This window comes from Bos taurus, chromosome 26 (genome assembly GCF_002263795.3).
Source record: "Bos taurus isolate L1 Dominette 01449 registration number 42190680 breed Hereford chromosome 26, ARS-UCD2.0, whole genome shotgun sequence".
NCBI classification, from domain to species: Eukaryota; Metazoa; Chordata; class Mammalia; order Artiodactyla; family Bovidae; genus Bos; species Bos taurus.
Genome location: NC_037353.1, coordinates 29473030 through 29499139, shown reverse-complemented (window position 1 = coordinate 29499139; position 26110 = coordinate 29473030).

The window sequence follows — 26110 nt, the reverse complement described above, 5'->3', positions numbered from 1 at the left end:
GAAAAACCATAGCTTTGACTAGATGGACCTTTTTTGGCAAAATAATGTAGATAGAAAATACAAAGCTGAGGTAACTCAGTTTAGTGGAACTTTAAAAGGTCTTGCTTTTTTTAATTTCCATGACTGTCAGTGCTAAATTGAACTTTTTTTTCCTTAACTTGGTAACTTTTAAACATAGATATGGGATCTGCCAAACCAGGAAATAAAAGCATTTTCTCTAACTTGTCTTTGGATGATGCTTTTTAACAAATTTTCAGTATTTATTCAAGGTATTCTTTTTGCCTGTCATGTTCTTTTGCTTTGAAGATGAGAATTGTATGGTTCGATGTTTTTTAAAATTTTCATTTCTCCTGAAAAGTGCAAATTGAACACAGTGAAACTAACAAGTTCTCAGAGTCTCAGCAATTTTATCAGTGGACACCTTAAAGGGAATCAGGATTTATAAATAATGCTCCCATTTATTTCTAGCTAAGATTGTATTAATTATAACAGATTTTATTTCCTCTCAAATGGCAACACCATTTGAGAAGGTCTCTATCACTTTTAGAGTTACTACAACTCAAGGCCTCAGATCACTACCATCTGTGGTGTTGAGCCAAATTGGATAAGTTCCTCTCAGATTTAAAGTCCATCAAATGCTGGGGAAATATCATCTGAAGGGCCACAAGATTAACTGATTTTTGTTTCAAAGGAAATAAGTGAACATTTGGTTTCAAAGGAAATAAATGAACATTTCAACAAAGGGACTTCAGCTTGTTATAACCCATAAATCTATCAGCAGAATTTATCCTCCATGTTCATAAACTTAGGCAAAACTTCCCCCCTCCTCATTCCACTTCATGTTGAATTATGCACTCTGCATCATACAGAGATCAACTATTTCTTGGCTGGTTGCTTATCTGGGATACATTTTCTTTCCATGTCAACCTATTTCTGATTTGGTGCAAAATGGTCATTTATCAGGTTAAAAATTAATCTGAAATACATAAGTGCAAACCACTTTCCATTATAACCAATAAGATGTAATTGGTTCTTTTGACAACTCATTGAACTGTACTGATTTTCCTAAGTGGCTTAAAACCTTTCTGATTCTTTTTTTTTTTTTTTTCTAATTTTATTTTATTTTTAAACTTTACATAATTGTATTAGTTTTGCCAAATATCAAAATGATCTTCATCCCAACTATTTTACCAGTTATTTCCTTTTCTCTAAGGGAAAGTAGTATCAGTGGTAACTGCCTTAAATGAACCTGTTGTTTTCCTGATATAAATCGCCCACAACAACATGACATTTACAAAATACCATGTATTTAGGACCATCATTCAGATGTATCGTACACAGGAGCACAGAGCTGAGGGTCTAAATGGGACTTGAAATTCACTCTACTTTCTCCTTGACAAAATGTCCAGCAAGAGAAAGGATTAAAAATTTCAAACTCATGAGAGGAATTATATAAGAAACTACACAGATACAATTATATTTAGTCTATCCCCAACCTGCACAAGTCGGATTTTACTATCTGCATTTCACAGATGCAGAAACTGAGGCTCAGAAAAGTCCACTAGCTAGCCTAGGATAACATATCAGTGGAGGAGTCAGATGCACTTCTTGTCAGTGGGGCTGCACGGCCCCTTCTTGTTTCCTCCGAGTGCGGAGACCTTCACTGCACCCACCAAGGCACCAGGTCTTCCCTGAGCACCTCTAGATTCAGAATGGCTTCCTATGACTTTCTCAAGTGTTAATGGGTACTTTTGCTTATAGTTTTTCCAGGTTCATTCTCACAGCACTGACCATTATGAAGTGAATATTTAGGAAAGCCAAATTTTTGTTCAGTTGTTAATCCAGCTTTTTGTTTGCAGAGTGAACATGGGGTTTACTTGTCCTCTGTTAATCAACTTAGCAATGGAAACTAATACTTCCAAAAGCAGAGTCAGGGGGCTAATGATGTCAGGAAGTAATTATGATAAAAATTATGGTAATTTGGTTATTAAATACCTTTGCTGTTATTAGCTATAATTATTGATAACATTGATCTGAAATGGGCTTCCCTAATCTTCTAATGAGATCTACTTTAATGTTAAGGAAGACAAACATGCTCAAACAAAAGGAAGCAGGAAGAGGCATTATTGAGTGACCTTAGCTCTCAAGACAGTCTGAGAAGAGAATAGCGCTAAACCTCAGGAAGTTTAAGAATCAGCTCTCGAGAAGGGCAGTCTGGTAATAGCAGCCTCAACATCAAGATGACAGGACGTTGAAATTCTACCATCAGAAATTACCTTCTGTATATTTTGGTTCAGATTTCCAAGTTGTAGGTCTAATAGCCTTTGTTCATTTTTCGAAGCCAAGGAATAGGCAGTTTATGGGTAGTCCACCCTTACTCAGGTGTTTATCCCTTATCAGTTCAGGCGATAGGAGTTAGCCATATGGGATTACATAATATTAAAATAGTCATTCTGCAGAAAGCTATAGGTGGGAAGAATTCCCATTAAGTGCTTGAGGAGCAAGTACCTAAAATTGTTCTTAAATACCTTCCAACCACTCTGACATCAAACTGTACTTATCCTCTGCTAATCAACTTAGCAATGGGAACTAATACTCTCAAAAGCAAAGTCAGGGGGCCAATGATGTCAGGAAGTAATTATGATAAAAATGATGGTAATTTGGTTATTAAATACCTTTGCTGTTATTAGCTATAATTATTGATAACATTGATCTGAAATGGGCTTCCCTTGTGGCTCAGCTGGTAAAGAATCTACCTGCAGTGTGGGAGACTTGGGTTTGATCCCTGGGTTGGGAAGACCCCCTGGAGAAGGGAAAGGCTCCCCACTCCAGAATTCTGGCCTGGAGAATTCCATGGACTGTATAGTCCGTGTGGTGGCAAAAAGTTAGACACTACTGAGTGTCTTTCACTCTCTTCACTTGACCTGAAATACTTAAAAATCTTCATATATTCATGACTCCCAGGTAACTCTGTCTTGCAAACAGCTCTATAGGACCCTTTCTCTGATTCATTTATTTTCCAGGAATTTGATCTTAAGTGCAATTTCCCCAGGGCCTTCTTTAAGGTCAAGGCGTGCCCTGTAGGAAGCTGTCCTCTGCCATGTGTCAGACTAAGCACAGGGTGTTATGATTGCAATAGGCTGGAGCCTGGATCAGTAAGATAGTCTTGATTATAGACTAATCCAGAAATCTAGTCCTTGCAGAGACAGCAACCTGACTGATATCCAGCAAGAGAGGATCCATCTTGTTTCCTTCAAGCAGTTTATAACTGAGAGGGTCTAAAATCATCCCCATCACCCAGTACTCACTACCCCGATTTAGTAAAATATCTTGTTAATCAAAATATTGACACATGAAAATTTTGTTCTCAACCTTGTTGAACTCTGCCAAAAGAAAAGAAAAGCAGAACAATGACAAATGAGGTGAATGCGTGAACGTTTTCCTTCCTTGCTTATCCCTTACTAGAGGCTCAGTCAAGGTCATTGTCACTGACACACTGTGTGTGTGCTCAGCCACTGAGTCATGTCTGACTCTTTCTCCATCTGACCCTTCCAACCCTTTAAGGCATTATCAACTTCTGCTCATCAGTGTCTCTGTCTCAAAAGTGGCCTTTACTTTCTTTAAATCTATAGTACTTTGATAGTTTCATTACAGGAATTAAGTGGGCAGGCTGTTGATTTAAATGTAGAGCCAGTTGATTTGGGACAGAAAATTGTGTCACTTACTAGGAGAGAGAATTGGGGAAATTTTCTTAATCTCTCTCCCTCAGTTTCCTCATATCAAAGTAGAGATAATAATAGTACCTATCTCATGCCGTCTTGGTGAGGACTGGAGAGCTCATATTGTTTTTTTTATGTAGTGTCTGCAAAAAAGTGATTTTACCTCTGTGTGAGTATGTGTGTGTATTACTTGCCCAGTCATGTCCAACTCTTTGCAACCCCATGGACTGTAGCCCGTCAAGCTGCTCTGTCCATGGAATTCTCCAGGCAAGAATACTTGAGTGGTTTGGCATTCCCTTTTCGGGGGATCTTTCCTACCCAGGGATCTAACCTGGGTCTCCTGCATTGCAGGCAGGTTCTTTGCGACCCTATGGACTGTAGCCCACCAGGCTCTTCTGTCTATGGAATTTTCCAGGCAAGAATACTGGAGTGGGTTGCCATTTCTCCCTCCAAGGAATTTTTCAGACCCAAAGATTGAACCTGTGTCACTTAGGTGTCCTGCATGGGCAGGAGGGTTCTTTACCACTAGCGCCATCTGTGGGTATACATTTTAGTAAATGGACTGTACTTCATTTGAGGGCAGGAATTACGCATGTAAGTCTTTGCATCTACGAAAATGCTTGCATTTGGCAGACACTAAAGTGAATGTGGTTAGATAGCATCAGCAACTCAATGGAAATGAATTTGAACAAACTGTGGGAGATAGTGAAGGACAGGGAAGCCTGGCATGCTGCTGTCTGTGGGGTTGCAAAGAGACAGGCAGGACTTAGCAATTGAATAAGAATAACAGAGTCATTACAGACAGGCACTTAATGATTGTGACAAGCTGCGAATTTGCTTTCCTTTTTTCTTTCCTTCTAATAATTTTTAGCATGTATTAGATTTAAGGTTCTGTGGAAATACAGCAGGTCATGGCCTTGCTCTTGGAAAACAACATAAAGAGACCCATGAATGAATGATTGATTGGAACGTGGGAAGAACAGTGCGAGGAGGTGACCAACACAGGAGCAATGGGAGCACACAGAGGCAGGTGACCCAAAGGAACCCCATCGCACAGGACCAGAGCTCACAACTGGGTAACATTTCTGACACGGGGGTTATCTTTCCAATAGTAAAGAATAGATGGGTGATGAAATTACACGGCTGTGATTTATTCTGAGCTTTATGGGAAAACATTTTTAGAAGACTGATTCAGAATTGACAGTATTTCTTGAGATGAAAGAGGGGCTCAGATTTACCCAGTTTACTGTGATACTGTTTTCTTTTGTAGAAACCCATCAAAAAGGCAAGGGGGAAAACGAATAATTCTTATTTATATAATTGGGATTCCTATGTACTTCTACTGCTGTACAGATTTTGGGGATATATTCAAAACTGCTTTAACTGACTCAAATAGTTTTATTTGGTGCCAGTTTAAGCAAGACCCAGGCAGCAAGCCACTCATGACTTCAACTGGTAGCCCATATTTAATTGCAATTACTGTTTCATAATTTATTTATAAAATGCCATTGTAAGCGTTTGTATCTGACAATCCACTTACTTTCAGTGTGGCACTATGTGTGCCCCATTAAATTATAAAATGCAAGGTCATTAACCTGCGGTTCCACTTGTGTGTTGTTAAATAGCATCCTGTCCTTTCTCTGGTTGAGATAGAATTGTTAGATCATTTATCTGTAACCTTTCAGTTTACCTGTGATCTTCCAAAAGCTCTTATTACTGCTAATTAAGCAGGTGTGACCTGTGCCGAAAGCAGTTGGCACTCCTTGAACATCTGGCCAGGATCCAAAATTTGGTCAATTCTCTTTAGTGCTCTCATTTTCCTCTCATTTGCCTTTGGTCATTAGTGATTATGGCAGCTCAGTACATGTTTTCATGTTCAGGATCATTAGGGTTTTAGAGGTTTTAAAGAGGGCATTTGGCATATGACCAAGTGTACTGTGGACAGACCACGGAAGAAAAGCATTTCTTTTGCTTCTGAAGCCAAGATGGTACTTCGTGTTGAGTTGTCAAAGCTGTTGAGCTCAGCATTGTGAATAATGAGTCTAGGATTTATAGACTAGAACTTCCCAAGTAGGTTCTTTTGCATTGATAATAACCTGTTTCCTGAACACAGATGATGTACTCTCCTGTTCCAGGCCAGAAATTCACATATCTTGTTGGATACATCTGAGCTAGTGGTTGGACAGTCAATCTGATTTTTATTCAGGACTTTGGCAGAATAAGTGAAAAATGAAAGAAATAAAAGGGAGCTACCATTTATGTTGCTCCTATTATGTTTTGGAACTGAATGTGAAAGCTCTTACCTCATGTTCAAGTAAATTTCCCTGTAATTCTGTCAGAAAGGTGTTACTATAAACCCAGATTTACAGGTAAAGAAATTGGGGCCCAGAGAGTACATACAGTTACTAGGTAGCTACACTGGAATTTAAAGTCAGGTTTGCAGACCTCCAAAGCCCTTTGCAACACATCACAGTTGAGTTGCCCTCTGGTATCACCATGTGCAAAGTTAACTCTGTTTCCCTGAGCTTAGGTATCCAGTCTATGGATTAATTATGTTTGATCCTTATCTTCTGTCTCTTTTGCCAACTTTCTAGAGATCACATTATTACTTGCTAATTTTTTTTTCACTGAAGGGAAGGAGAAATGGGCATAGAGAGTATAAGGCAAATATAGTCAAATTTCAGATAATGGTAGCTTTTGATCAGGAAGAAGTATGCACTTATTTAAGATTCAGTTATGAATGAAGAAAAAGAAAGGAAGACAGAAACATTTTTAATGAAGTATATATTTAAGGTATACAATATGATATTTTAATAATGTATACATAGTAAAATAATTACTATGTGTTTGTGCTCAGTTGCTCAGTCACGTCTAACTCTTTGCAATACCATGGACTGTAGCCTGTCAGGCTCCTCTATTCATGGAATTCTCCAGGCAAGAATACTGGAGTGGGTTGTCATTTCCTCCTCCAGGGGATTTCCTGACCCAGGGATTGAACTCATGTCTCCTGCAATTACTACAGTCAGGCCAATTAACCTAACCATCTCCTCCTATAGTTACCATTTTTGTGTATCATGAGAGAAGCTGAAATTCAGCAAATTTCCAGTATCAGTACAGTACTATTAGCTATAGTCATATACTATAGAAATGCACATGCAAAGGAAATGCTTTTCTTTCATGGTCTATCCTCAGTACACCTGGTCATACACCAAGTGCCCTCTTTAAAACCACTAAAATGCTAATCTGTGTACTAAGTCACTTCAGTCGTGTCTGATTCTTTGGGACTCCATGGACTGTAGCCAAGCTCCTCTGTCCATGGAATCTCCAGGCAATAACACTGGAGTGGGTTGCCATGCCCTCCTCCAGGGCATTTTCCCAAGCCAGGGATAGAACCTGCATCTCTTACATCCCCTGCTTTGACAGCCAGGTTCTTTACCACTAGCGCCACCAGGGAAGCCCATATGATTATATGCTATACATTAGTTTGCTACACTTAGTCATCCCACATAACCGCAACTTTATACCTGTGACTAATATGGCTGCATTTCACCCACCTCCCTGTCCCTGGTAACCACCATTCTATGCTCTGCTTCTGTTTATTTGACTTAAGATTCTACAGAAAGTGAGATCATACAGTATATTTTTCATGTGTCAGACTTTTGAAAGATATCTTTTTATTTTTTATTTTTTTTGAAAGATATCTTTTTAATTAAAATTTTTTCAAATTAATACCTTGTCTTTGGTAACAGAACTATTAATATGTACATATATGATTAATTAATATGTACATATGTATAAGATATTATTTTTATATTATGTTTCTTGTATCTCATTTTCCTCCATTATGATACCTTAAACTTGCAAGGTTCTTGACATGGTACAGGAGACAGGTATCAAGATCATCCCCATGGAAAAGAAATGCAAAAAAGCAAAATGGCTGTCTGGGGAGGCCTTCCAAATAGCTGTGAAAGGAAGAGAAGTGAAAAGCAAAGGAGAAAAGGAAAGATATAAACATCTGAATGCAGAGTTCCAAAGAATAGCAAGAAGAGATAAGAATGCCTTCTTCAGCGATCATTGCAAAGAAATAGAGGAAAACAACAAAATGGGAAAGACTACAGATATCTTCAAGAAAATTAGAGACACCAAAGGAACATTTCATGCAAAGATGGGCTTGATAAAGGACAGAAATGGTATGGACCTAACAGAAGCAGAAGATATTAAGAAGAGATGGCAAGAATACACAGAAGAACTGTACAAAAAAGATCTTCACGACCCAGATAATCACGATTGTGTGATCACTGACCTAGAGCCAGACATCCTGGAATGTGAAGTCAAGTGGGCCTTACGAAGCATCACTATGAACAAAGCTAGTGGAGGTGATGGAATTCCAGTTGAGCTATTCCAAATCCTGAAAGATGATGCTGTGAAAGTGCTGCACTCAATATGCCAGCAAATTTGGAAAACTCAGCAGTGGCCACAGGACTGGAAAAGGTCAGTTTTCATTCCAATCCCAAAGAAAGGCAATGCCAAAGAATGCTCAAACTGCCACACAATTGCACTCATCTCACATGCTAGTAAAGTAATGCTCAAAATTCTCCAAGCCAGGCTTCAGCAATATGTGAACCGTGAACTTCCTGATGTCCAAGCTGGTTTTAGAAAAGGCAGAGGAACCAGAGATCAAATTGCCAACATCCGCTGGATCATGGAAAAAGCAAAAGAGTTCCAGAAAAACATCTATTTCTGCTTTATTGACTATGCCAAAGCCTTTGACTGTGTGGATCACAATAAACTGTGGAAAACTCTGAAAGAAATGGGAATACCAGACCACCTGACCTGCCTCTTGAGAAATCTGTATGCAGGTCAGGAAGCAAGAGTTAGAACTGGACATGGAACAACAGACTGGTTCCAAATAGGAAAAGGAGTACGTCAAGGCTGTATATTGTCACCCTGCTTATTTAACTTATATGCAGAGTACATCATGAGAAGTGCTGGGCTGGAAGTAGCACAAGCTGGAATCAAGATTGCCGGGAGAAATATAAATAACCTCAGATATGCAGATGACACCACCCTTATGGCAGAAAGTGAAGAGGAACTCAAAAGCCTCTTGATGAAAGTGAAAGTGGAGAGTCAAAAAGTTGGCTTAAAGCTCAAATTCAGAAAACGAAGATCATGGTATCCGGTCCTATCGCTTCATGGGAAACAGATGGGGAAACAGTGTCATAGTTTATTTTTCTGGGCTCCAAAATCACTGCAGATGGTGACTGCAGCCATGAAATTAAAAGACAGTTACTCCTTGGAAGGAAGATTATGACCAACCTAGATAGCATATTCAAAAGCAGAGACATTACTTTGCCAACAAAGGTCCGTCTAGTCAAGGCTATGGTTTTTCCTGTGGTCATGTATGGATGTGAGAGTTGGACTGTGAAGAAGGCTGAGTGCTGAAGAATTGATGCTTTTGAACTGTGGTGTTGGAAAAGACTCTTGAGAGTCCCTTGGACGGCAAGGAGATCCAACCAGTCCATTCTGAAGGAGATCAGCCCTGGGATTTCTTTGGAAGGAATGATGCTCAAGCTGAAACTCCAGTACTTTGGCCACCTCATGCGAAGAGGTGACTCATTGGAAAAGACTCTGATGCTGGGAGGGATCGGGGGCAAGTGGGAAAGGGGACAACAGAGGATGAGATGGCTGGATGGCATCACTGACTCGATAGATGTGAGTCTCAGTGAACTCCATGAGTTGGTGATGGACAGGGAGGCCTGGCGTGCTCCGATTCATGGGGTCGCAAAGAGTCGGACATGACTGAGTGACTGATCTGATCTGATCTGATCTAAACTTGCAAGAGTGGTGACTTTGGCCCTCTTAATCATTCCAGAGTATATTCTCAACTAGAACAGTGCATGGCACATAATCAGGTGTTCTGTGTTGAAACAGCAAATGAATATTATGACTATGGTTAATCATGTAGTGTAGCATTTTAGCAGTGTCCTCCAGGATTTTGAATGCTTAGGACTATTTTTCCATCTATTAAACATCTGTTTTTGTGCCTTTCATGTCTACTTTTTACAGTCTCTCTGTATTTATTTTTCACTTTTTGTTGTTATTTATCTAATTTTCTGATTTTGCCTGCCCCAAGCAGGTACTTTCTGATTCTAATATCAAGGTTGGTATGAACTGGGGAAACAGGGTCTCAAATGTTTTTAATAAAATTATATTAATTTGAATTTTAAGCATAAGAGAGGGTTTCAGGGCTCTTTCTGTGAATTATCAAATTAATGAATCTGGATTCATAGCATCTGATCTGGGTTTTCCTGAAGAAGACTAACTTTGTAGTTTGAGTTTCTCTCCCTCTCTCTCGACCTCTCTTCTTTTCCCCCTCTCTACCAACCCATGATAAGTCTCACAATTCTCAAAGGATGTTGTGATGGAGCTCTTCTTTGCAAATCTAAAGTCTTGTTGCTGTTATTGATCTTTCCAAAAGCCCCTTCTCAATGACATGGCCATAAACTTTTCCCATTAATTTCCCTCGAGGGTTCAGTAAGTAAATGAATGTTATAAGCTACTTTTCATAAATTTCAACTTATTGAGGAAAGCATACAATTACTAGCTGATGCAAGTGTGTGAGTCTGGGAGAGAAACGGAATATAAGACCTTGCAGAGTATCTTAATTGCATTCATGAGTCTTTGGGTAACATTCATAAATGCCATATGACAACTCTGTGTCATTTTAAATTCTAATATAATTTAGTTCAGTTAAGTTGCTCAGTTGTGTCTGACTCTTTGTGACCCCATGGACTATAGCATGCCAGGCTACCCTGTCTATCACCAACTCCCAGAGCCTATTCAAACTCAGGTCCATTATGTCGGTGATGCCATCCAATCATCTCATCCTCTGTCATCCCCTTCTCCCACCTTCAATCTTTCCCAGCATCAGAGTCTTTTCCAATGAATTGGTTCTTTGCAGCAGAGGACTAAAATATTGTAGTTTCAGCTTCAGCATCAGTCTGTCCAATGAATATTCAGGACTGATTTCCTTTAGGATGGACTGGTTGGATCTCCTTGCAGTCCAAGGGACTCTCAAGAGTCTTCTCCAACACCACAGGTCAAAAGCATCAATTCTTTAGCATTCAGATTTCTTTACAGTCCAACTCTCACATCTGTACATGACTACTGGAAAAAATAGCTTTGACTAGGTGGACCTTCGTTGGCAAAGTAATGTCTTTGCTTTCTAATATGCTGTCTAGGTTGGTCATAGCTTTTCTTCCAAGGAGCAAGCGTCTTTTAATTTCATGCTGCAGTCACCATCTGCAGTGATTTTGGAAACCATAAAAATAATGTCTCTCACTGTTTCCACTCTTTCCCCATCTATTTCCCATGAAGTGATGGGACCAGATGCCATCATCTTAGTTTTCTGAATGTTGAGTTTTAAGCCAACTTTTTCACTCTCCTCTTTCACTTTCATCAAGAGGCTCTTTAGTTCTTTGGTTTCTGCCGTAAGGGTGATATCATCTGCATATCTGAGGTTATTGATATTTCTCCTAAACTCCAAATATAAGTTAAACAGGTCAATATTTGATAGTTTCTTTGAAAAATCCCAGATATGGACCCAGCGCTGACATAATTGGCATAGCAATTATGAGTCTGGCTGGTTAGAAAGCACAGTTTGGTGTTTCACGTGTTTGTTTCTAAGGAATTTTCAAGTTATCCTCAAAGGTAGTGTTACGAGAAGAGATTAGAAAAGCAGGATCTTGCTGGACAGCATTCAGGTCCATGGGCAGACACTTTTTCTCAGGGTCTTAGTCCTAGGGTGAAGCAAGTAGGATGCCTAGGGCACACCATTTAAAGAGGCCCTTAAAAAAAACACTCTCAGTGTTGTTTTTGTGAAAGCACAGTGTTGGCCTTGAGAATTGCACCCTAAGAACTTTATTTGCTTTACCTCAGTCCTGGCCCTGCTGGACTCCCAGTGAATAGCTTGACCTTAATTAGAAGTTCCCAAGGAGAAGGCAATGGCACCCTACTCCAGTACTCTTACCTGGAAAATCCCATGGATGGAGGAGCCTGGTAGGCTGTAGTCCATGGGGTCGCTAAGAGTCAGACACGACTGAGGGACTTCACTTTCACTTTTCACTTTCATGCATTGGAGAAGGAAATGGCAACCCACTCCAGTGTTCTTGCCTGGAGAATCCCAGGGACGGGGGAGCCTGGTGGGCTGCCGTCTATGAGGTCGCACAGAGTCGGACACGACTGAAGCGACTTAGCAGCAGCAAAGTGGGACACACAGAGCAAGAGATTTTGGCTGCTGTAGAAATGAGGTTCTGTAAGTGAGAGCAGCTGAGTTTAGAAAATGTAGATTAATACATCCCCATATTGGAAAATGATACTACATTTTATTGACTCTGGTCTCAGATACCCTACAGAAAATATACCCATTCAACTTAATGTAATTTATTTTTTCCAAAATCATTGATTATCACAACTATTGCTCTTCCCTGCTTAATAACTGAGAAGTTGTGTCATCTAAGTAAAACTGTATATCATTTTTACCTAGTAAAACTAAGTTAAACTGTACATTTGCAAACAATTTCTGAATTAGTTCTTGGAATAGCCCGATGAGTTTAGCACAATTACTACCCACAGTTTACAAAGGAGAAAGAAGAATAAGAGATAAAATCATTTGAAAAGACATTTGTGCTTTACCAATACTATTCCTTGTCATAGTACATGGAGTCTTCATTTTTATTTTTTCTTGCTTATTCAAAATTAGCACATTTCATTTACAGAATAATGAAATTTTTTTTGTATGAATAGAATGGCAACTTTTGTATGAATGGAGTAGTATGAAAAGTAGCAACTTTTTGTATGAATGGAGTAGCAACCTACAGATGTCTTTCTCTTTTTTCCTCATTGTAAATTTCTTCTTGCCTCAACTTATGTGTGATGAAGCTTTTATTTACCTCTAAGCCCCCAGCCTGCCATGCTATCATAATTTTTCAGCACTGACTGGCTCAACAGGTTTCCACATATTCCTGAGCAATGTGAATTTCAACCCCAGAGTTGCTCAGCTCTACCACTGAGATCAATAGACAAAACTGTAAGATGGTGGTAATGAACAGCACTTCGTATAGAGTTGGCTTCCCAGAGTGTGAAGAGGCAAGTAAGTGAAAGAGTGAACTGCGGTCTACAGAAGACCCCGTAACAGAAAATACCTCTTCTACAGAGTGTCATGTTCTACATTGGAAGTTCATTATCAAACACCATTTTTGTTTTAACCAGGGACACAGAATGGTGAAAAGATATACCTGATCCATGTTCTCTCATAATTTATAATTGGGTAGTCTTGTATTCTACACAGATGTCCAAGTAAAGTTAATGAATAATTTGTGAAATTAGAAAGTTACTTCTCAATATTTCTCTTCACTGTCCCTTGTGATTGGCAGACTACCTCAATTTTAGGGGCTGAGAGATGCTTCAGCTGTAGCCATAGTTATCGTATTTATATTTAGAAACTCAGTCCCTCAGCAACTGTCTCAGTCCATGAACTGTGGGTTCAAATACAACTTCCATTAGTCCATATTCAAGGAGGCTGAATACACATTTTAGCTTCAGTGACAGTGACATATAAAATTCCCTCAGGAACTGAACTGACTGCTAAACTGCAGGACTTTCTGCTTGGTAGAAACTAATGCAATTCGAGTTGACTACACTTGATACTGATCTTTTTCTGGGCCCATTAGAGAATTTTGCTGACTTCCTCTTAGCAAGTGAGTAAATAATTGGCCCCAAACCATATAGGCTAAATTTAGAGGGCTGGGTCAATTCAATTTTTATCACATTCTGAATCTTATTTTGGAATGAGATCATCATCTTGATTTTGTGTCCTGTCTTGCCACAACCATCCTTATATGTTAGGGCATGTTTGCTGACTGGTAGGACAGCTTGCCAGTTAGTTATCTGTATGTGGGACCAGGTTGCATCCTGAGAGAGAATACTTAGGAAGATGGAGTTCTTATAAAACCTCATCAGGAAAGAGATGATTGTTTCTCAGCATGGCATGGAAGGTTTAGAGCATGCATCCATAAGGGTTCTGATAACTTTTTCTCCTTTCATCTCACCAGATTTTAATAGCTTGAACAATATAGAACACATACTACTCATCTTTGAATTCCTGATGTCTACCATAGTGCCTGGTCCATAGTAGGCACTCAACAAGTATTTTTAAACAAATAGAAACTGCAGGGTTAGGATTAGGTTTGGGGAAGGACTGGAATTAGAGTAGTTTTTTGTTTTGTTTTGTTTTCCTGTATGTTTGTTATTGCTCTAGAAGTTTACACGCATGATGTCCTTTATTAAGCCTATGATGTAGGGGGTGATATTGCTATCCTTATTTTTCAGTGAGGAAATTGAAAAGCTAAGTGAATTGACTAAGTTCCTATGGTTGGTAAAGAAGCATCTGTCCCCACGCTTGTGTAGCTCCAAAACATGAACTGCTACCTAAATATTTAGGACCCAGTACAAATATTGAGACAGTTTGTCAGACTCAACAATACTTTTAAAATTGAAATAAAGTAATTAGCTCAAAATAGCATGGTTCTCAAATGCTCTGTTGCTGAATATTAGTATGCTAATAGTTCTTAAAATCTGAATCTAAAGATGAGAACAGGTTACAGAGACCATCTGATCAGTTGCTATCTTGCTTCTGTTAGATTCTGGGATTTAAGTATGTTGCTGTTGTTGATGGAGTTATATACCTATCTGAATAAAGGAGATAAAGGAATAAAGGGGAGCCCTCTGGTTATTATTTCAGAGTTTGAATTCATGTGTAACCAAAGATATACCTGCAGATTTCCTTCAACTGTCTAGTTTTGTTGGGCATTAAACAAATTTTCTCCTGTTGTTTGTTTTGTCTTCTTAAGCTTTTCTGGGTTGGATTTTTCTCAATTTAAATAAAAATAATTCTGGTGAAGGTAGCATGTAGTTTACCTGTGCTTTGTAGCTCAGTCATGTCTGGCTCTTTGCAACCCCTTGAACTTGAGCTCACCAGGCTCCTCTTTCCATGGGATTTTTCATGCAAGAATACTAGAGTGTGTTGCCATTTCCTACTCCAGGGGATCTTCCTGACCCAGGGATCAACCTTTGTCTCCTGTGTCTCCTGCATTGCAGGCAGATTCTTTACCTGCTGAGCCATCAGGGAAGCCCCATAGTCTACCTACCAGTTCTAAATCTATGATTTTCCCATAATCATCCAGTTAAATGGTGTGATGACTGGGAATAGGAATGCATACTCCTTTACACTACAGTCTGGAATTGATATGAGTTTTTCTGAGTTTGAATTCTCTAGATTGGAACTGGACTCTGGGTCATCTAAACTATTTTCTCCCGCTTTAATAAGGCATAATTGGCAAATAAAATTGTAAGATATTTAAGCTGTATATTGTGATGATTTGACACATGCAAACATTGTGAAAGAATTCCTTGCAACTAATTAATTAACACATCCATCACCTCAAATATTAATATATACATGAAATATATTGAAATATATCCATATATATTTGTGTGAGAACATTTAACTTTCTTAGCTAATTTCAATTATACAATAAAGTGTTATATAGTACAATAGTGTTCCAAGCTATAATCTGTTATAGTATGGTCAGTACTCAGTGGCTAATTTCCCAGGAAACAGAAACTCAATGTAGAGAGCAGAGTGACAAAATTATTGTCAAGATACAAAAAAGTAAGTTGCAAACAGAAACTCTTCAGAGTTAAAGGAAAACATTAGCAAAGCAAAAAAAAAAAAAAGCAATGGAGATTTTTAAAATGCAGTTGCAAATGAAGATGTGCATCTTAGAATAATAAAAGGGCAAATATCAACTTGCTACAGAAATAAAAGAAAAAGGGATTGAAGGAACATTAAAAGCATTACATATTTCTAAATATTCTTTACAAAAGTGAGTGAGTGAAATGGAACAAAAAGTCTAGTTACATCTTCTAGCTAAAAAAGATCACCATAAGCAACAGAATGAAATTGAGAAATACTATGTCACAATAGCAGGTCAATTTGGATTGGTAAAAGAGAATCATGACAAGTTACAACAAAATGAAAGAACTCAGGAAACATCACCATCACCATGCAGTATATGAATTGGCCTCTTGCTAACACTCCAAGAAAGAAGACACTTCCAAGAATGGAAAGTGGAGAAATAACCTTTTTAGTGTGTCAGTTGATCAATGGTGTCTGACTCTGTGACCCCATGGACTGTAGCCCCCCTGGCTCCTCTATCCAGGAGATTCTCCTGGCAAGAATACTGGAGTGGGTAGCCATCCCCTTCTCCAGGGTATCTTCCTGACCCAGGTCTCCTGTATTGCAAGCAAATTCTTTACAGTCTGAGCCACCAAGGAAGTCCAGAAATAATCTCATCTTTGATTATATACATCACTGAGTGCCCAACTTAGTGAACGCAAGAAATTGGCCAACTTTGGATTTTTATCATGTGGCAAAATAACTTTCCTTATTATTTGAGGTTTAAGTGTGGTTTTCTGATACTTGTAACCAGTGTGTCCTAACTCATATTGGCGCTTCTTATTTTTCACTGCAGACTATTTTGTTCTGTACAAACTAATGATAGTGGTTTACTTACTAAGTCGTGTCCAACTCTTGCAACCCCACGGACTGTAGCCTGCCAGGCTCCTCTGTCCATGGGATTCTCCAGGCAAGAATACTGAAGTGGGCTGCTATTTCCTTCTCCAAGGGATCTTCCCGACTCAGGAATCAAATCTGGGTCTCCTGCATTGCAGGCAGATTCCTTACCAACTAAGCTATGAGGGAAGTCCCTCTACAAACTGATAAATGCTTAATATGAAGTGTATTTTCTGAAATGTCTATGTGATAGTCCACTTTATGAAGTACTTCTGATATTTTAATAAGTAAATTCCTCTGACTCCCTGAAATAAAATTTATCAGACAATGGATTTTACACATGTATATTAAGTCGCTTCAGTCGTGTGTGAGTCTTTGTAAACCTATGGACTGTAGCTGCCAGGCTCCTCTGTCCATGGAATTCTCCAAACAGGAATACTGGAGTCAGTTGCTCTGCCTTCCTCCAGAGGATGTGCCTTATCCAGGGATCAAACCTGTGTCTCTTATGTCTCCGGCATTGGCAGGCAGGTTCTTAACCTCTAGCACTACCTGGAAAGCTGGATTTTATAGTGTAACAAGGTTATAAAGTCATCATGTTATATTAGATCCTCAGATTTTATTCATCTTATGGCCAGATAGGAACCCACTTAAATTCTTACTCATGTTCAGATATTTGTTTTTATTTTTCTTCTGTGTAGTGACTACATGTCACATTTCCCTTACTGTAGGAAGAAAAAAGACATCTGTGGATTTTCATGACAATTTTGCTGCACCAGCAATTATACTAAAATTTAGATTCTGTCACATGTGTTATTTGGACAACTTCTCCTTATCTGATAATGCTTAAGGAGTCAGTGTTCACTGGTCTTTCTTCCTGAACATGTTAAGAAAACACATTTATGGGTCTGTTCCAGAGTGCTTGACATTTGAACATATTCTCATTTATTTGGCCTTCAGATACTTCCTATAGTTTTTTACCTTAAGTCTATTAACCCTAGTCAATTGCATTATATATTTTTATTGGGGAGTGTAATGACTATTTTTAGGACAATGTTTATTTTTAAGTAAGACTATAAAGTCCCCTGAAAACACTTTGGGTTAAATCAGGCTTCTTTCTCTACAACAGCAAATTCAGAAACTAATTAAGCACTTGAAGTTTATTTTAGAATAAACTAGCAAAGAGGAAGACAACTGGAGCTTTGGTGATGAGGTGGTTTTGGCCTGTCATAGCAAATGAAGAGAAGAGAGGAGATTAAAAATTCAAGTCTTGTTTTGGCTATATAAATAGTGCTACAGTGAACATTAGGGTGCATGTATCCTTCTGAACCATGGTTTCCTCTGGATGTACGCCCAGGAGTGGGATCACTGGATCATATGATAGAAACATTTTTAGTTTCTTCAGGAACCTCCATACTCTTCTCTACAGTGGCTGTGCCAGTCTATATTACCACCAACAGTGTCAGAGGGTTCCATTTTTTCCACATCCTCTCCAGCATGTATTGTTTGTAGATTTTTTTGAAGATGGTTTTTCTGACTGGTGTGAGATGCTACCTCATTATAATTTTGATTTGCATTTCTCTAATAATTAGCAATATTGATCATCTTTTCATGTGTCTGTTGGCTATCTGCATTTCTTCTTCAGAGAAATGTCTGTTCAGGTCTTCTGTCCATTTTTTGATTTTTTTTTTTTTACTTTACAATATTGTGTTGGTTTTGCCATACATCAACATGAATTTTTGTTGTTGTTGTTTGGTTTTGATATTGAGATGCGTGACTGTTAATAAATTTTGAAGATTGTGGAAGCAGCCTAAAATCCACTAACAGATGAATGGATAAAAAAGATGTGGTATATATTATACAATGGACTGGTGCTTAGACATTAAAACATGAAATAATCCCAGAGTAACAAGGACGGACCTAGAGATTATCATGCTAAGTGAAGTTAGTCAGATGGAGAAAGACAAATATCTTATGATATTGCTTATATTCAGAATCTAAAAAAAGAAAGATGCAAACAAGCTTATTTACAAAACAGAAATAGATTCACAGACTTAGAAAAAAAAACATGGTTACTAGGGGAGGAAGCTAGGGGGAAAGAGAGATTGAGAGGTTGGGATTGACATATACATGCTACTATATTTAAAATAGTTAACCAACAAGGACTTACAGGGAACTCTGTTCAATACTCTATAATTACCTAACTAGGAAAGAATTTTAAGAACAGATACATGTGTATGTGTATGTATAATTGAATCACTTTGCCATATACCTGAAACTAACACAACATTGTTAATCAACTGTACTCCAATATAAAATAAAAATTTAAAAAAACCAACAACTTCAGGTCAGGAGCACACATAAAGCCTAGCTCCTTATTTCCACCCAGTAGAAAGGGGGACATATGCCTGAGTGATCTAGTCGCTGCTTCCCTTTAAAGTATGTCCTTATGAAAGGGTTCTCATGTAGCATTCAAGAGCTGCTCACTGTCTGGACACCCAACATACTAAGAGGTGAGGTTTCTGAACGATTTCTTAGGGAAATTACCATGACCAAGCTCTAGATAGCTAGTCTGATGTAATTCAGTAAATGGAAAGAATGGTTTAGGGAAAAAGAGCCTGAGATTTTTGGAGGCCAAACAACACAAATTAAGTAAACTCAGTAATTTTATCACTAAACAGTTACCCTACATGACAAAAATGCAGATACATATGTATTGGATTGGGTACAGAACTTAATTAGATTATTATAGATGTGGCAGAACTTTGTAAAGCTCTTTATAAATGTTAGCTTACTTATTTATTAAAAAGACTTGCAATGCCCAGAGACCATCTGGAGGCTAAGCTTGCATATGGTAAACAGATCAATGCTCAAATGGGGCACAGTAGGAACCTCTCCTGCTGCTATTTGTCCCCACAGAGCATCTGGAAGCAGCCGAGCATCGTGAGCCAGCTCCTAGCATGAGGCCCATCAGAACTCCTCCACGTCTGACCCTTTCCCTGTGGGGAGATGTTCCCTACTGTAGCTTCTCTGGGCAGGAGGGAGTGAGAGCAGGAGGCAGGGGGTGCCAAATCTAGGATGAGCCAACAGCTACTGAGCCTGGAGGTGGATTAAGTATTTGACCTCCCACCTTCTTATACTGAGTGTAAGGAGACAAATTAGCTTATTTGGGGGAGGGGGAGAAAGGACCTTATGTCAGAAATGTCAGAATTCCTGGAGCTCCCGCTGTTCACATCTCTGAGTAGCTTAATGTGATGAGAAAAGATCTGGACCTGGGATAGGAGGCTTGCTTTCCAGGCTGGCCACTCCATTAACTCACCTTGGGATCTTCTGGAGTTCATTTGACTTTTCTGTTTTCCCATCTATAAACATGGGATATTAAATGCATCCTATTTTCCTTACGGAGTGTTATAAAATGTATTTGAAAAGTTTTTACAGTGTTATATATAAAGAGCTAGGTATACACACGTATCCCCCATATTGCTTATATTCTGAGGACAATCCAACTCTATGAGACACTAGATCGCACCTTCTTGCGACCCAAATAAACAGCATTGTAGAAGACAGAATTCCCAAAGTTGTGCCTTGTGAGTGACATGTGAGTTCAAAGAGTATGTGCTTTAGAAGTAGCAGGATTTGGGTCTAAATCTCTGCTCAATTTCTCCCAAGTAATCTTGAATGATTTCCTTAAACTGCCTAGGAGTAAGTTGTTTCATATGTCAAATGGTCATAAGGATGCCAGAACTGGCATCACAGAATTGCCGTAAGGTGGAGAATGTGCAAAAAGACTTCTATACAATATCTGGATAACAGTAGATTCTCGTTAATTTTTAACTCCAATCCACCCACTCTGTGCAATATCTCAAGGGCATTTATAAGTGGTGTGAATGTAAAACTCTTTATCAGTCATCTGGCTTCTGCTGTTTTTTGGGGTTTTGAACATCATACAGTACAGAAAAGTGATTTTTACATGGACATTTTAAGGAACAATTGAGAAAATAAATAGCATATCAAAGAAGAATACGTTCCTGTGTTCAAGTGAGAGAGGAGTAATTTCCTTATGAGGATTCACTTCTCCCTAGATTTGGAAAAAATAAAAATAAAATGAATGCAGCAACAAGAATATCTTCAATGGGAAATTAAAAGGTAGATTAGTCATGGAGATACAATTTTTCTTCTGGGTAATATTACATTCGGCACATCATGCATTTCAGTTGCCTTTTTCACAGAGTGCTGCAGTTCAGCATAAGAACCTTTCTAGCACTGACATTGTCTAGTTTGGCATTTTTACCTTGGATTAGTTCCCCCTTAAAAGAGGAGGCTTGGATTGATCACTGGGAACAGGCAGGAGCAAAGTTAAACAACACTGTCATGAATGACTGCATTTCCAGCCTCACCCTGTCTCTCTGACGCACAGCCTTGTAAGGGGCCGCCTCCTCAGGACTCTGCTGAATGAACATCTGTGGCAGCACGTTACCCTGCTGGCTGACTGAGGCCCTCCCACGGACCTGTATCTCTTTTGGAGAGGGGACTGTTTTATGGATTTCTCTTGGTTGAAGTTAATATTGCAGAGGCTTATTATGATCCCAGTGCTGGTCAAGAGCGAAAAAGACTTACTGCATCCTGAAGAGCAGCAGGGTATATTTAAGTTAGGATGTGATTAAGTGTGAACGTATAGATTCTAATATAGGAGTAGCTAATAGACACTTTTTTTTTAATCTATAAAGATGTTTTCACCTGCTGTGGTAGCTCTTGTGGAAATAGAATGTGGGTCACTTTTCACCTGGACAAAAACAATAGGGTGTGGGAGACCGTCCACTGCTCGTGGAAAAATTGAAAGGGTTTAACAGTTTTCTTGAGAGCAGGATGGTTTGAGTTGCCAGACATCAGCATGGGTGCTTTCTTTCTGCTCCTTCCTTTTGTTGGGTTCAGTGGTTCTTTCACTTCAGGATACACAAGTATTACTGTACAGGGCTGTGTATTTCCAGCTGCATATATTACACATTATGAGTGACTCAAGAGACTTTCCAGAATAATTTTGACAACATGTATTTTCCATATTACATGTTGAATATAGAACCTAATGCTAGTAAAATAAGCAATTCCATTGTGTTATTTTTCCCCTCTAAAGATTGACAATTCTTAGAATTATTGATAATAATGAGTTAGCTAAACTTGGCTGTGGGCTCTCATACACTTTGGCTGAGAGTCTCAGCAAAACATTTTCATCGAGCAATTGGTCAACATCTATCAACTTTTAAAATGTTCAGAGTTTTTACTTTGTAATTCCACTTCTTGAAATTGTTCTTAAATACCTATATGCATGTGTGCCTAAAGATGTAGAGGAAGATATTTTTTGTAGGATTGATTGCTTTAGCAAAACAAAGCCATTAATGAATATACTTCCTTAGATTTTGCCATAATGGTTTTTTAATAAAAGTTTAGTCTCTTATATTGAACTACAAGGCCCTGAAAGATCAGGCTTTTGGCTACATGTCCAGCCTTTTCTTACCTTCTCTAGCTTCTTGTCATCTACAAAACAGTAAGTGATATTTTACTAGCAATTCAACAAAAGTGGAGTGGATAATTATAATTCATCTAGACAAATATCAAATTTGAAACCGGTATATATAAAGATGAAAAGATCTCCAAGATGGCATCATCTTATACAGAGGGATCTAGGGGTGTGTGAGTGTGCATGTGTGTGTGTGCACACACATGTGTGCATGTGTGTGTGCATGCATGCACAAGGCTTTTCTCATTTAGAATTCTGCAGCAATGCTATAAACCAGCTCCTTCATCTGCACTCAGTAGAAACCTGATAAAACTATTGAAACTACCAATCCCAGACCTATTCCCTTTCTCTCCCCTTCTTCACAGAAATGTTTAATGCATGACTAGGTTACTTCTCATTTTGGTCCTGGAGAATGTTTTCATAAGTCTGTCCTAAGTTCATTATTTTTTATTGTAGCAAGTATTTATCAAAAGTGAATTTGTACAATGTCTTGTGCACATTTCCCACGCTCTTAGTTTATTCACCTCAATAAACTCATGAAGTAAGTAGTCAATATCCTCATTTATAGTGAGGATCAGCAAGATTAACAACATAGTCTGGTTATACAACTAGTAAGTGATAAAGTTGGCTTCCCAGGTGGCTCAGTGGTAAAGAATCCACCTGCCAATGCAGGAGATGCGGGTTCAGTCCCTGGGTTGAGAAGATCCCCTGGTAAAAGAAATGACAACTCACTCCAGTACTCTTGCCTGGGAAATCCCACAGACAGAGGAGCCTGGTGGGCTGTAGTCCATGGGGTTGCAAAACAGTCAGACATAGCTTAGTAACTAAACAGTAATAAAAGTGATAAAGTTAGCATTTAAACCCAATACCACCTGACTCCAGTATCCATGCTTACAAGCACTAGCTGCTAAGTCACCTCAGTTGTGCCTGACTCTGTGCGACCCCATAGACGGCAGCCCACCAGGCTCCCCCATCCCTAGGATTCTCCAGGCAAGAACACTGGAGTGGGTTGCCATTTCCTTCTTCAATGCATGAAAGTTAAAAGTCAAAGTGAAGTTGCTCAGTCGTGTCCGACTCTTAGCGACCCCATGGACTGCAGCCCACCAGGCTCCTCTGTCCGTGGGATTTTCCAGGCAAGAGTACTGGAGTAGGGTGCCATTGCCTTCTCCGTCTAGAGTGGCTGACAATAATGGATAGACTGGAACATTTTTAAACTTAGAGCCAACTGACCATACCTTCTCTTCTGCCCCAAATCCCATTCTAGGCACCTGTGAGAGAAAGGGACAGTTGGCTACATTGTTCTTAAAGATGCAAAGAGCTAGTTCTGCCCTTCTATGTCTAAGACAACCAGAGATTCCTTGAACATCACAAGATGTAACTTAAACTCATTTATATCTCACCACTCTCCTTAGAGCAGAGATGACTTGACCTCCTAATGGTTCCAGTCCAGTCTCTTCAGAATCACAAGGACAGAAAAGCAGCACAATATAGCTCACCTTCTATGTCTACATCAATTGCCAGGTACCTGAGCTCATAGGCAGGATGCCTAGGTCAGCTTTACTATTTCCCTTTGTTCCAGAACTGTGTTCTTATAAATAATAGCTGCAGATACAGACCTGTCTGTGATTTATGGACTAGAGTCAGAAGGAGCACCTCTTAAACTTGCATATGTTGCTTATTTTCTTACTTTAAGGACCCTAATTACATTTCTCACCTTTTGGTTTTAGAGTTTGGTCATTATTCATAGGGTAACATGGATCAGCTTTGTCTTTCTGGCTGTGATTTTGTAAACAATTGTGCTAAAATATGGAGATAAGACTGTGAGAAGGAGTCAGGAGCTTCAGAAGCAAAATGGAAATACCTGATCTGAGCCTCCTGATACCTTGACTTGGTCAGATCATCAAGGAATCATACGTCCTCTGAAGCTCCTCTTCTGCAGTGGTAATGAATCTTGTTACCCCATTCTCTGCTTTTCTAGGGACATTCTTAGTTTATGCCCAAGTTCACTATTTTTGGTTTGCAAGATTTATTTCATGGGTACCCTAACAATGAGGAGAATGCTCATATTTACTCCAAAGAATTTTGGCAAAGCTTAAATAGACTTCTCTGGGAAGGGGTGGGACCTTGAAATTGTGGCTCTGTGCAGCAGAGGACATGCACTTGTCTTTGGGATATAAAGGACCTGAAAGTGTAGGGCATGGGGATGGGGGTTATACTAAGGATATAGCGTGCTTGGAAATCTCACGGGTATGGAATTAGAAGGTGGAAAACTATACGGAGATAAAAATAGTGACTCTTTCTGTTTGTCTCTGATCTCTCCTAAAGTGTCTTCATTTCCATCTCAGTTTACCAGTCTCTACTTCTCTGGTGGTGTCAGTGGTAAAGAACCCGATGGCCAATGCAAGAGACTTAGGAAACATGGGTTTGGTCCCTGGGTTGGAAAGATCCCCTGGAGTAGGAAATGGAAACCTACTACAGTACTTTTGCCTGGAGAATTCCATGGACAGAGGAGCCTAACGGGCTACAATCCATGGGGTCACAAAGAGTCAGACATGCCTGAAGCAACTTAGCACACACACACACACACACCCCTCTCTGAGTCTCTAATGCCCTTTAGACATTTTTTGGCTTCTATTCTTGTGCTCCTTTCTCTTCTCTGTCAACCTTATTCTCTCTGCTTTTTTCACCTCTCAAAATTTGATTTCTATAGAATATTGAACCTCTTACATCAGATGCCTATACCTACTGGCAACAAAATCATATCTCTTATAGTTCTGTTCCCATAAGGCCGGGGATGTCTTTTCTAGAGTTAGGGACAAGTTAAGATTAAGAGACATTACTCTGCCAACAAAGGTCTGTATTGTCAAGGCTATGGTCTTCCCACTGGTCACGTACAGTTGTGAGTGCTGGACTGTAAAGAAGGCAGAATGCCGAAGAATTGATGCTTTCGAACTCTGATGCTGGAGAAGACTCCTAAAAGTCCATTGGACAGCAAGGAGTTCAAACCAGTCAATCTTAAGGGAGATCAACCCTGAATATTCACTGGAAGGATTGATGCTGAAACTGAAGCTCCAGTATTTTGGTCACCTGATGTGAAGAGCTGACTCACTGGAAAAGTCCCTGATGCTGGAAAAGATTGAGGGCAGAAGAAGAGGGCATCAGAGGATGAGATGGCAAGATGGCATTATAGATGCAATAAACATGAACTTGGGCAAACTCTGGGAGATGGTGAGGAACAGGGAGTCCTGGTGTGCCGCAGTCCATGGGATCTCAGAGTTTGGACATGACTGGACGACTGAGCAACAACAAAGGACAACATGTCCATTTATAATAATATGTTTTCCAAGACAGTCGCTCTGAATATCTTCATGAGCTTGCAGGTGAGATAGGTCTGCAGCCAAAACTTAAGGATCCAAAGCTTCATCAAAATGTAACCTATCACAACCAATGTGTGTAAATTCAGTTGTTTCAAACAATACTACAACGACTAAGTCTATATAATGGATAATATTCACCATTACCTTGAGAAGGTGTCTCAAGAGATAGCAAAAAGGCCTGACAGTGCTTTCTACATTGCTGCTGCTGCTGCTAAGTCGCTTCAGTCGTGTCCGACTCTGTGCGACCCCATAGACGGCAGCCACCAAGCTCCCCCATTCCTGGAATTCTCCAGGCAAGAACACTGGAGTGGGTTGCCATTTCCTTCTTCAATGGATGAAAGTGAAAAGTAAAAGTGAAGATGCTCAGTCGTGTCCGACTCTTAGTGACCCCATGGACTGCAGCCTACCAGGCTCCCCCGTCCATGGGACTTTCCAGGCAAGGGTACTGGAGTGGGTTGCCATTGCCTTCTCCAGCTTTCTACATTAAAAAGGCACTATTACACCTCAACAGATAAATGCCCCTTTGATTTTTATTGTCAGTGTTTTACTTCATTTTTTTCAAATATTTGGTATGGTTTTCTTTGTGTCAGATATTTTCTAAATGGCATCATGGGGCAGATGGTTCTTTGTGTTTAAGAGTGACTGTATCCTGATTGGTCTCTTCTGTGGGAGGGAAAGTCAGTGTCTCCTTTGGTGAACTGGTCAGTGGGCCCATGGTAATGGTGGAGTGTGGGTTTATAAACATCAACTTATTGCTCTTGCCTCAAACTTTCCAAACAAAGGTTGGCCAGCTGGCAGTTCTGAGACCTGGCGTTCCAAACTGTTCAGTAATCTGACATCTGTTTTACGTTCCCACATTACTAAGAAA